This window comes from Temnothorax nylanderi, unplaced genomic scaffold (genome assembly GCF_030848795.1).
Source record: "Temnothorax nylanderi isolate EJ_2023f unplaced genomic scaffold, tnyl_v1.0 TNYL_tig0086_pilon, whole genome shotgun sequence".
Taxonomy (NCBI): Eukaryota; Metazoa; Arthropoda; class Insecta; order Hymenoptera; family Formicidae; genus Temnothorax; species Temnothorax nylanderi.
In genome coordinates this window covers 348,821-360,951 of record NW_027249148.1, presented here as the reverse complement: position 1 = coordinate 360,951, position 12,131 = coordinate 348,821, and the positions used below count along the sequence as shown (strand labels likewise).

At 36.0% G+C, this 12,131-nt stretch overlaps 1 long non-coding RNA gene across 1 annotated transcript; it reads right to left on the bottom strand.

Moving 5' to 3' along the window:
- Positions 1-3,623: 3,623 nt before the first annotated feature.
- On the bottom strand, positions 3,624-11,484 carry LOC139774750 (uncharacterized). Its single transcript, XR_011718665.1, has 2 exons — positions 11,426-11,484; positions 3,624-4,088 (listed from the first exon to the last, which is right to left on the bottom strand). It is a non-coding gene; the product is annotated as an uncharacterized lncRNA (long non-coding RNA).
- Positions 11,485-12,131: the final 647 nt, after the last annotated feature.

The window sequence follows — 12,131 nt, the reverse complement described above, 5'->3', positions numbered from 1 at the left end:
GGTAAACACAGCGAAATGGGATTATCGATCTTAGTGATATATCTCAATGAGTAACATGTTCCATTTATATTCTAGCCAACTATTTTCTGACATAATCATGTCAGACACAATGTAAAATATTGATCATTCTATTAACTATATTACTAACAAGTAATATATTTCTTGAAAGTATTTCCCCCAAAAGCGAGATTTTTTTCGAAAAATTAAAAAATACGCATCTTATTGCTATTTAATTCTATAAATGGCGATAAGATAGTAATATTGTCAAGAATTGTCAATTGTAAAAGAAAATTGTAAAAACTCTCGATTGTAATTGACCGGTTTGCTTATTGTTTAAGTTTTACTTGCTTATATTCTTCTAATTTTTGTGGTATAAGATGCCACGATATGCCTGTTACGATAAATTGCTTGGATAAGATGATTATAGAACGTTTGGCATGCATACACATATACAGAGATCTTTATAGCTCATTTCTTGAAAATGCGCTTTCAGAAAATAACAGTTATTTATAATTGAATTTGTCTTTAAATATGCTTTAACTTATTGGTTATAAGAACAATTCAATATTCTCAAAAAGTTGGTGAGGGGAAGGTACTCTGGAAAACATAATATTTTTGAAAAATCTGAGTACACTGTTATAAAATGTTTTTAAAAGCTTTGCTTAAAACATTTTTGAATATTTTTCATTGTTTCGATGTTATACACTTAGAAACATAAAAGTCGAGTTTTTTGAAAGGGATATTTCACTCCCAATGTAAGAGCACTTATAAAAAATACTTGTCTCTTATTTTGATCGATACCACATATATTCAAAGCTCATAAAAATCATGATAAGGGGGACCTAACTTGTAACCCTCTTTAAGAAATATTCCTATGCAATAATTTTCTCTTTAAAGTCTGGATATAAAGAGCGATAAGAGGATTCATTTCAGTCTGGAAGTTATTTGATTAAATAATTTTTAATCCTACAAATTAGTGATTGGTATCAGATAAACATCTCGACTCGATTTTCTTGTCGACATTATTATCTTCTTTTTGTCACTCGCGTCTGTACAACAATAGTCGCTATAAATATGGCGTAAAATTCTTTATTTCAGAAGCGCGCGACTGTAATATGAAGAAATTCCAATAATGACTCGGCAGAAGATCTTATGCATGATATCGCTTGAAAATAGAGCGTCGCATGTCTTTATGCATGTTCAAGTTTCAAAACGCAAGCAGCAAAGAGAGAAAGAGAATCGGCGAGGAAAGCAGGTTGACCCCCTCCAAAAATAATTGGCCGAGGTGTTAATTTGACATCGACCACTGCTATTAACAATTGTGTAGAAATATTGTTTAATTCAGAGAATCTGTTCACGATTTCACAATTATCGATGTACCAAAACAACAGAATCGCTCGATCAATTACAAGCATTATTAGCACCATTTTTACATCAGATATTGGAAACAAATTCTTTCCAGGACAACAATGACGATGGTGATATTTCTTAAACGTAAATTTGCTAATTTACGAGGGGGAGAGGGGCTTTTTATCGTAATATTTCCATTTATAGAGAAGAAATAATGATTCCGCTTTATAATTCAAATTAAAATTAAATTAAATCTAAGAACGACTATACAATGCAAATCCAAGTGTATTATTTATACACGCATAAACGTCTAAAAATGACACATTTGATTGAAGCTCTTTTTACATGTTTTCTGCGTGTTAAATTATCTCATTTAACGTTTAATCGTATTAAATTAAAAGTTGATACATTTAATCGCGTTAAATGACGTGTTTAAAAACGGCAAGAAATATGTAAGAAGAGCTTCAGTGAAAATAACATACTTGGATTTGCAGTGTAGTTGAGTAATGCCAGTCCAGTTTATTTAAATCATGTAAGATTATTGGATCTCAGTTATCTCAATATAATAACTTATTATTGTGATAACTGAGATCCAATAATATTACACGATTTAAATAAATGGTTGGCATATCGATCTAAATCTGTAACATCATAAAGCTGATGCGAGATGAACGTATCTCTTGGTATAATAATAATTAATAAATGCATTGAAACGTGACATTTTAATTGCAACTTTGAGACGCATCTAAAAGCAATTACCGCTTACGATGCGACAGTCCAGTGCACGAGTTTATTAATCATAATTATCGGTCACTGCACTGTTAATAAGAAAATACAGATATCTTAAAGATTTCTCTATTATTGCTTTATTACTACTTATTCTTTTTATACTTACACTTATTACTACTTGTAGCTACCTTTTATATATTTTTACTTCTATTGCTTTTTTATAAATATAATAATGTAAGTGAAATATAAATTCCCGAAATGGAGTACCATTCAGCTCACATACTCTTGTACTCATATAATCTTCAACTCTTTAATCAAATTTTTACAAAACCGGCTATATAGAATAATTGTTTTTTTTTTAAATATATCCCAAGCTTATCAAGAAGAGCTAAGCAAGAAGAGGGTGTAACAAAAAAACGAACATGTGTTTTAATTTTGTCCACTTTCCCAGATTGTGAAGATAACATTCGTGATAGTTTTTAAAGAATACTTAGCAATATCAAGACTAGCTATCATATTTTGATTATTAGTATTTTATATTCTATATTACTTCTATTTCCGCGGAATAGAACGCACTCTTTCCTCGTTTTATGCTGTGGTATGCAAGCATGGTTGAATAATCTTTTCAATGACACGTCTCTCCACTTCCGATCGGATTTCGTCTGACTGCAGTAGAGCGAGATTGTTGTACGCGTGACGCGCATCGCGACCTATATTTCATTCTTGAATAAGGATGACATTTGCGGCCTCTGATCCACGGCAGGACTTAGTACGCAGGAAGCGGTAAGCGCTTTATAGCGACAACTAAATCTTGCACGTACAAACGGGTCGAGCGGTATGAGAGATCACGCCGGGTTGAAGCAGTGTTTTGGCTCACCGGCGCCGGGCTTTGCCAAACTTTCTTCGTAGCTCGGGACGGAAATACAGGGAGTGAAGTTTCCTGCTCCTTAGGAGTTACTCGTTCCGGTCATGTACACATAATACATCTGTTAATGAGTTAATTACGGAGATTCTTGTGTGTGCTCGCCCATCAATTTCTATTAACGATATTAATCCGAGAGAAATATTTGATTTCTGTCAAAATCAATTTTCAGGGATATTATAGTTTAGAATAACTATAGTAATAATTAAAATAAATCTTTAGTTAGAGAGAAAGTATATTGTAATTTCTCTCTCTCTCTTTCTTTCTGCTTAGCATATTAATAAATTGCAATCAACAATTAAAAATTGAGTTATGCATTTTATTATTTTTTTTTCTAACAACTGTCAAATAAATATCGCAAAAACAGAATTTTATTTCATGGTTGAAAAAATTGAAACTATTGCTACAAAAATGAAAAAGTTTAACTAACATTCAAAAATCGGGAATGGATGGTAGCGATATGTGTGTCCACACTATCGATAAAACTGAAAATATCATATTCTACGATATCGTGCAACTGGCATATATGTATGTCAGTATATCACAATATATGCACATACATATACAGAACTTATTATTCGAGGATATAAACTTCATGGGAAACAAGTACAAGCATCACATCGCACCAGTAGCACAATCTAGCAATATAATTATTACATTTTACATGCAATAAAACATATTACAATACAATTATATATACAATTAAAATATAATTTACTAGCTTAACTATAAGTTTTGACGGTAACATTCACTTGTAAATAATATTATTGGTAGCTATAAAAATGTACAGGTTTATTACATTATTAAAAAAAAAAAAAAACCATAATTAATATTATTGACAGGCATTATTAGACTGCAAATTGTAATATTTACAAACTTCGAGAAAAAGTCCGTTTAAAAAAGTAAAAATCTCATTGTACCAAGAAGTGAAGCTCAATAGGGTGAACAAGACGTGCAATCGCGTGCTCCTATTCATTTTACCACAAGAAGGCGGACACGTAGACACGTTGGAAGCTCTTATTATCAAAGCCGACGATAAATCCCAGTCTTCAGAATGAGCATGGACAGCAAACCGCCCTGCATATTGCTGTGAACAGAAACGATCAAAAGTGGTGCTTTTCTACTACTGCAGAAAGGTTGCTAGCGCTAATATTCTCAATAGCAAGGGCCTAGCTGCCATTACTATTTAGCAATAAAGAGACAGCGCAATATAAAGTTGATATTGCAAGAACACTGGCAATGCTTAGATTTAGATAATTACAGGAATATCACAATAATTAAACAAGAGGAGAAAACGTGATCTACTAAAATCTGCTAGGATTGTTGTTACCGATAGGACTTAATAGCATATTTGCTCGTATTATTTATATATCTGACCCGGAAAGCATTAATGTTCAGAATGCACGAGATGTCGAACGCTACCGCGTCTTGGAAATACGAAAAAAGTCACAAGTTTGCATTATATAGAAAAACTTGTATAAATGCAGTTGTATCACATTTATAAATAACAGTTAATAATTCGCGACTCACGAAAATAGCGGCATCGTTATGTTTGCATATTTTAAAGGAAAGAACAACACAAGGGAGATTGAATATTGAATGCCGCATAAAAGGCTTCTAAAATATTTACAGCGTGGAGTATTATTATCTTGTATTTAACAACTTTTAATGGCTCGTATCGTAGGCGCTGTCCAAATGGCAACGCTAAAGAAACTCGTGAGACGGCAGCAACAATTTGATCATCGCTTTAGCATTACGCTCCCTTATTAAAACAACATCTATTCGTGGAGTTGTACAGCTACATTATTTATGTATATTACAGTGTAAAGAAGAATGTAACTCGAAGCGTTTAATTTAAATACATTGAGCAGCTTATTCATATCAAATTATTTTTTAACAAGATTTTATAATCGATTCAACTTTTGTTTTTTGCGAACGAAGATATCAGTAATAATAGTAATAATCGCGCCGTTAATTGCAATTTTTCAATTTTAAACATTATATATTTTTGTAATAAAATTTTATATTATAATTCTATTGAAGTCTACTTTAAATTATTTATCGAATATAATATGTTGCCTTGTATTTCCTTTCCCGAGAAAATTTTCTTTTCCTTTCCACTTTTAATTACTTGAAGACAGCGAAGTGCCTTGATATTTCGGATCGGCTTTGGATCGATCCAGTAGAAACTGCCAACGTGTAGTCAGGCCACGTGCAAGTTACTCAGATCTGCGCTACGTCACTTCGCCGTCAAACTACTTCGCTCCGTTATCTAGTAGTGAACTCTGAACTCGCTGTCATTCGAGCGTTACCGTGGGGCGCGAATATTATCGGCGTGTCACGCATATCTCGAGCGTAACGGGCGAAATTGCGATGTCGTCGTGGTCGTGGATCGAGACGAGCAATGCCGACGTCGCGCTGAGCTTTCACTTTCGGCGCGCCTATAGCGAGCTATCGAGCCAGTTTTACGAGCTTCCGTGCCACCCACCCGTAATGCGGTTTATCGCCCCCGCGAGAAACCTGCTCCTCCGAAGCCCGTCGAGTCCCTGGTAACTCCGGGTCCGTCTTTCGACAGTTCTCGCAATACTGTGTTGTCATCAGGACAGAAAATGTGTTTGGAAGCTATGAATTCCTAGATCGATGAATTCAATGCACGTATTACAAGTAATCACGAAAAACGAATGTAACAATGTGTAGCGAAATTTAGTGATCCCTTTATTCAATACCTGCTTTCTTTATACTTAATTTTAATCTGTTTTATTATATTATTACGTTAATTCAAAAGTAGAGAATTTAACTGAAATATCTAATTAACAAGATAAAACAGAATTAATACTTTTTCTCATTCGTCTCACTATTCGAACACATAGAAATATTTTTTTACTTTTATGAATTCAATGTTCAGGAACAGCGGATGATAAATGACAGTAAATTATCGCAAGCGAGATGAAGCGATACACTGTTCAGTACTGTCGCTTAACTGTTATATCGTTACTGCTACACCGCTAACTGGATTTTCGAGATGAGAGATAATTGTTTGCGCAACGACGCATGGAATTCGAAGGTGGACCGGATTATCGGTGACACGCGTTCGCCGATGCTTCTTCCAGATAACGAATACGCGATGTATGCCGTTAAGCTCGCGCGGTTGGACGACACGGCGATGGATGATTGTTCAACGAGGAGCGCAGCGAGTTAATACAGGCTTAAGATTTATTAATGGGATATCGCATATGCGAGGCGAATAGTGCGCCGCATGGCCAAATGATGCCGCGCCGTGCGTTTTCGGAGGAAATTATTTAGATTGCTGTCAAACATTCGGCCTGACATCAATTATCGCGTAGATCATTAGCTTACGCATATTAATCTTTGTTACCGAGCCGCGTATCTCATCGTGGCTCCTGCACAGAGGACGCGCCGTAATAAATTTATGAACTGACGAAGGGATTATAACGGGCGTTGCGCAAAAGGGGTGGCGAATGTGAATTGTGCAAATAATTACGGCTCATCCGGATTTCGTTTTATATCCCGTATCACTGAGTATGCTGCAATTATTTAGTTTAACCTAAACTGTATGTCTCGATATAGCTAGAAAAGGGAGTATTAAGTTATCTGTGCCATGATGGAAAACAACGAAAATTATAATGCAGCGGCGATACATAATTATATCTATCTTTTGTCTTATCTTTGCGAAATTGTTGTGCTAAAAAGTGAGGGAGACAATACGTTGGTTTAATCAGGTCAAAATCAACAAAAATAGTTGCACTATTTATTCCTAAGCGTGAATATCGTACCTTGTATAACGAATGGTAAACAGATTGTTGTAAATAGCGCCATCAATTATTTGAATCATGCCATACAAAACGTAATGTATGAAGAAATTTTGTTATATTATGAAATTATATTATGGATATTATGGATGGTTTTTTTTTTCTATGTTCATATCGGAAAGACGTTATATATTGCCAGTTACAGTCGATTTAAGTTACTTTAATTGTTATTCTATCACTGGTGAAAAGAGAAGTTATTATTCTGTTTATATTATGGAGTATATTATATTTTTTTAATTAAATATTTAAATAACTGAATTAAAATAGCTAATCAATAAAATCTGTTCAATAAACTAATATTAAGTGCGATTAATGAATAATAGTTAGTTATTCCATTATTTACTCTGTAATTTTCATTATTGCTCTTTTTCAGCAATACTTATTAATTACGACATACATCTGATTGTGAGCTCTATGAGCTTTTTCAACATCCTTTTAAACGTCCTTTGAACGTACACCCTTCTGTTTGCAACAAACATCCGAATTTTCAAATTTATTTATTTATAGAGTTTATCTTTCTATACAATAAACTAAAAAAACATAAGAAGCTTAACGTTATTCGAACTGCAAAAATTGCTAACAAAAGAGTAAACAATAAATATACTATCTGAAAATTTAGCCCAAAAAGTCAATGGAAAGATCTACTGCAAGTATTGATGTATTGATGTAAAAAAATCAATAGAAAAATTTAACTAATTGCAAAAATATAATGTAACATATTTGTATTAATAATATAATCCTTTCTTAGATGTTAGTAAATATCTACCAGACTTTAATCTCTCGACTATAATATTAGGTGTATGTAAGAAAAGTACAAAGTTTTTTAATAATAAAGTATTATATTGAAAAATATTTTATATGTACTTTATATAGGAGGAAAGCTCTCCTCTTATTTACTTCTAGCATCCTTTCCCGCATTACAGTTAATGAATCAGTTGGGTTCAGTATATATGTAACATGAACTATAGATTTTTAATACTGGCAGTGAATATTGGAATGCATGACGTCGATAACGACAATACGACATACATTAAACGACGAAATAATAAAAAGTTTTGATAAAATTTACGTTTTTAAATTATAATTTAGTACGATTTCTATAAAGATGAAATATTAATATAAAGATTTAGAAAAATTATTAAATACATATAACAAAAAAATCTGCTATATACATAGATTAGTTTAAAGTTTGAATATTGATTATTAAACTTAATATTTATCATTAAATAATTTAATTTTAAAGTAAAATATTTTATTTTAGTATTACAAAATGGTAACAAAAAAGTAACGAATCGTTATTTTCTTACAGTAACGGAACACATAATTCAGCGCGCTAAACGTAAAATACGATACATATACTGCGAATTAGAATTCCCTACCTGTATATACGTATATATTCGTCGAATATCGAGATATATGCATTGTTTAGCGATGCTTTGGGACGTAGTTGGTTATACAATAGTAATTACCTATCACGTAAACTATACGTTCCCCTACAATGCCTCGCGCGTAATCGATAGTCGCGCTGCAACAAGTAGATGTATACAAACTAGCAAATGAGAACGACGACTTTCGTTCCGATACACTCGAGGATCGTTATTGTACGGTCAATCTACCTGCGAAACATTAATAGCCACATGCATTTCTGTTTCATTGTCACAGTTTGACTTTGCGACTTTTCCTTTCACTGGGTAACACGCTGATTACAGATAAAATTAAATGACTAATATCGATGAAACCCACAGCATGCTCGAACCTTTTGCGAGTGTTTGAAAATGTAATAGTATACTTAAATGTAATTAAAACCTCTTATATTATAATTGAACCTGATACAAAAGTAATATAATAACTCGTCATATTATAATTTAAACTTTTTAAAACACATTCAAAGTCTTTATGAATATTTTCAAACATAACAATACCTGGCACAAAAAATTATGTTAATGGACAATTAAAAACTGAATACCTATTTCATTTCACAAAAAAATATTATCATATTTTTAGAGTTTGCCTGGAATTGCATTAAAAAAAAGAAAAGAATGATTTACAAATATATCTATCGAGAAATTCTAGAACAAAGTAAAATTAATCACAAGATGTCTCTTTTGTAACTTTTAATAACTTTCAATTATCATTAACTCTTAATTAATAATATAATAATATTAACGTGAATCAAGGCAATTTATCGCATATATTCCGTTCATTGCGCTTACGCGCAAAGCACATTATTATTATCGGAGCTTGTCACTATATAAATTATAGATAAAGCTCAATGATGGCTGCAGAAGAAGGTGAATAAAAGTTCGCTCGTGGCACGAAACTTTCTGCATTCGTCGCTGCGACCTCGGGTGACCGCGCACCTTCATTCGATTCAGAGTTTCATTTTATATCTCTTTAACGCTATTATTTGATATCGTTGCCATTAGTTAAGCGGTATTTATGGCAGGCTTCGGTAATACCGCGCGCTTGAATATCCCCCAAGAGCCTTTCAAAACGTTCCCCCGAGCAATTAAAATACGCACGGTTGTCACCGGATGGTCCTTTTTTACGACTAAACCGCTCACCCATTACCACAATTCCGCCAGAACGGCCGCCATCCGAGCCGTCGTTCGTTGGCGTTAAGCCGCGTGCGAAAATGGCTTTTCTTCTCGCCAGTTCTCCCGACTTGCTAATTAAATAAAAGGGTCGACAAGAGAAAGAGGAAGCCCTGTCTTTACCCTATCCTCCTATCAGCCGTGACCGCGCACACGGAAAGAACTCAAATGAGGAAGTATCTGCAAAAGTGACTTCCGCTCCTTCTCTGTCCTTTCTTTTCCCTTCTTCACCATATTACTTAACCCCCTACCCAGCAAGTTCGTTCACAATGGTTTTCTTGTTGCTGTTGAAAGTCCTCTATCTTTTACGATCATCGTTTTTTTCTGCAACTCCTTTTCCAACGCATCTGTTGCCCAGATGATTCCGGTATACTTTGCACACATTGACAACAATATTGTTGGTGTTAAATATAGATACTCTTTTTTCAATTATCGTTGCTTTTATGACTTGAACCTTCTTATCTGTCTCTCTCATTTACATGAAAAAATTACAAATATACATATATCATACTTTGCCCTCAGCAAATTTGCATATCAAAAAGTAACTCAAACAAAGAGACTTTTCACTTGAAAAATACCGAATATCATTCGGGGATTTTAGATGACATAGAGAAATAAGGTTTGCTCTCGAAAAAATTGTTCTTCCTTCCTTTTTAGACTTACGTCTTTACCGCAAGTTTAATCGAGCATATCCTACCGTACTCTGAACCGACGGATTAGGATCGCGTAGAAATTGATCGGATGGAGCTACGCGAAATACGTATTTCGGGATAACTTTTCACTCCTGAAGTTCTTTCTACCTTTTTCTTCCTTCAATCGTCAATCGCACACGGATATTTCTACATTATCAGAGACAGCTGAAAGGGGCGGTGCGCGGTGTGTGAACCGCGCGGTGCATTTCATATTCATGATATCCTCGCTTAGTAAAGTGGACTTACTTAGAAGTAATATAAATGATAATTTGCACCATTGTTCCTGCTTTGCAGCTCAACCGCGCGACTTGCAGCATTAACAATCATCAACGTCGAATGAGGAGGTCGCGCGCGAAGTTCGATTCTGAGCAACCGTTGCATCCGCGGAGAACATAATTCCTCAATGAAAATTCATATAAGGGAGCTACTCGCGGCGGGGCAAATAATATTCAGGAAAAGTACCGCCGCGCTCTGAGAGAGAGCGATAAGTAATTTTCCGGCCAAGAAAATCTAAAGTTGCAAGTGCAGAGACTTGCCATCGAAGTACCTATGTTCTACTTACGCGAAGCATCTGACTGCGCGAAATAACGTAGTAAATACAAATTAATGAGCAAATTCCCACAGTTGTTACTGAATTTTGTTTACTATGACACAAATGTACGCGTAAGTTGCATACATCGTGTTATTCGTATTACTCGTGTCATTCGTTAGTTTCGTGATTTCTTTGTTTATCGTACACCGCTTTATACCGAGAAAATGTTTTGCCGGAAATTTTATATTAGTAAATTCGATACACGAAAAGAGTTGTGAAATTGAGTAAAATAAACAACTCATCACATGAACGTTCGTAACATAAGGGCGCGTGCATACAAATTCTGTTACCAGGGAAAATTGTCCGAACTTGGATACATATTTAGCGTTATCTCAAATTGGGGAGTAACAGAGCGCGTGTGTAACAATTCGCCAAATATGATTATACGCTCGTATAAATCCTGAACTGCTCCACTTACAGAGTCGAGTAAACGCGGCGGAGGGTTGACCGCGGTCCGCGCGCGATCGAGATCAGGTAGTATTAATTACGCATCCTCTCCCGTCCACGATTCGCGGAAGCCACGAACAATAAGGATCGCGCCGCCGTAATCGCGGTATTAACGGTAATTCCCCGGTGCCGTGCCGTGCGCCAGCTTTTCCGGGACGTCTCACGTGCCGCTACGATTCGGCTCCTCCGCGAAACAGCAGGCTCTCCCGCCCTCAAATAATTCCTTCTAGTTTGGGCGAAGTTAATCCCGCCGGATCATATTGTATTACCTTGCTTGAGCTTAAGGGAACCGGCACCGCAGAGCAGACCCGGTGACAGTGGTACCAGCATACAGACTGGGGAGAATCGAGAAGGAAGAAAGGGAAGAGCGATAGCGGTGCGACGGCGAAACGGAGAGAAGCGAAGAGGGAAGGCTTGAGAGCGGCGCGGCGCGGCGCGGCGGCGCGCGGTGGCGACGGCGGAGGAGGAATTCCAGAAGATCCACGCGGATTACGTACGTGATTGTACGACAGTGACGTCACCGTGGCCATTGTTCCTCATGTAATATACGAGCGGGCATAATCCTCAAATTACGTTCCCGTAACGCGGCGCTTCCGTCCGTCCGTTTGCGCCTGTCCGGGGCTCACGTACGCACGATAATAGTTTCCCGCATAATAGTTTACTAATGACGCCTTCATTATCATATGCCGGCCGTCGTCATACCGGCACGCACGGTATAGATTAACGCGCCCCGGCCTCTACTTCGCGATCACAATTCTCGTTCCGCGCCGAAGTCGCCAGAGATAGTTTTGCACGGACGCGCGCGAATCCACGGAAATCCGCCTAGACGATTATAGAACGCCGTCGGAACGCCTTAGTTTCTAATTCGCGATACGGCTTAGTGACCGGAGCTCCATTTTCGGCAGCTTCCAGGTTAATCCTTTGACCACTTCATTTAACTATGACAGTCTAGCTTCTGTACCTTTGGTTTCGTAA